We start from the raw sequence: 1475 nt of genomic DNA, 5'->3' as shown, positions 1-1475 counted from the left end.
ATCATTGCGTGTATGATTAGTAAACATTAATTGTATATTGAGGCTTTCTGAATGCTTGATCATTGGTTATATTCAGCTAGTCTCTTTCAAGCGAGTTTTAATCAGACGCTTGTTGATCATTGTTTCTTTGTGCGAGTGTATATGAATATGTCTCCTGTGTTTGTGCCTTTGATGTGCATGATGTACGCCACATGTATCTTGTCCCTCTTAAGTTGTTTATCTTTATATTTGTGTGTGTGTGAGTGTGTGTCTGCATTCCCTTCTTGTGGGCCTCCAGACCAAAGCCTCCTCACAGTGAGAGAATAGACTGGTTTATTGGAGGCCTGTCAGGCTCAGACTGAATTTACTGCCCACAGACAATGTTTATCACTCAACAGAGGGTAATGTGTGCAGAAAGCACTGCAACCAGAGAGGGAGGGATGGAAATAAAAGACGTGAGGGAGGCGGCAAAGCAGATCCAGAGCCGGGGAGGGCTTTCTGGCTCACTATAGCTCATAAATCTCCAGACCTCATCCTGAGATATGTGTACTTACAGAGAAAGTGAAGAGAGGAAAGGAGGGAACAGAAAGGGGAGGTGGAAAGCAGCATGACACCTTTCTATGCTGTGCTTTATTTTTTGCTGAAGCATGGAATATTTTGGGATCTCTCTATCGCTGCAGTGTTTGCGCCGTCTTGTGTGTTTGTGTGGTGTGTATTTGTGTCCGAGTGCATGTGCATGAATATATTTCATTCAGTTTTAAACACCGCTAAGCCGTAATAGAGGCATCAATCACGCGAAAGATCATGGTTCCCTTACACATAGAAAACCATATTATATTTGTAGCACTATCATGATTTAGTTGCAAATTAATAATGTAGAGATAAAAAAATAATAATAATAAAAACTTTGACTGATATATTTTATTTTATGACCAACCAAAATGATTTTAAAAAGAATATAATATAATATACATTTGAAAGTCTCTTATGCTTACCAATAGGGCTGGGAAAATAAATCGATGCATCGCGAATCGAGAAATGATTCTGCATCGAATCTGAGATTTTCCGAATGCATCGCGATTCTTTCTCGAATCGATTCTGAGCTTAGTTTTGAATAGCAGATGGCACTACATGCTTTTGAAACAGCCGTACTCTGCTTGCTTCCAAATCCTTACACACACTTGAACGGTTGAACCTAAAATAATCATTCATAAAATTCGAAAAGGTTGAAGCGAATTACAAGGGTGTTCACAGTGGGCTGTGTTTACATTAATCTCGCTTCATAAAAGCATTCTGAGCTGAGGTGAAATTAACGTTACATGCATGACTCAACCGAACGCACAAGCGCTCTTTAGCACTGTTCATGAGCATTTGAGCGTGTGGATAAAAACTAGATTAGAGCGCCATCTGCTGTTCAAATCTAAGCTCGGAATCGATTCCAGAGAGAATCGCAGATCTCAGAATCCATCCACGAATCGATTCTGCATCGATTTATC

The sequence above is a fragment of the Sinocyclocheilus rhinocerous genome, unplaced genomic scaffold (genome assembly GCF_001515625.1).
Source record: "Sinocyclocheilus rhinocerous isolate Xijiao unplaced genomic scaffold, SAMN03320098_v1.1 scaffold83, whole genome shotgun sequence".
NCBI lineage: Eukaryota > Metazoa > Chordata > Actinopteri > Cypriniformes > Cyprinidae > Sinocyclocheilus > Sinocyclocheilus rhinocerous.
The sequence above is the reverse complement of the archived record's forward strand: the minus strand, read 5'-3'. Positions refer to the sequence as shown.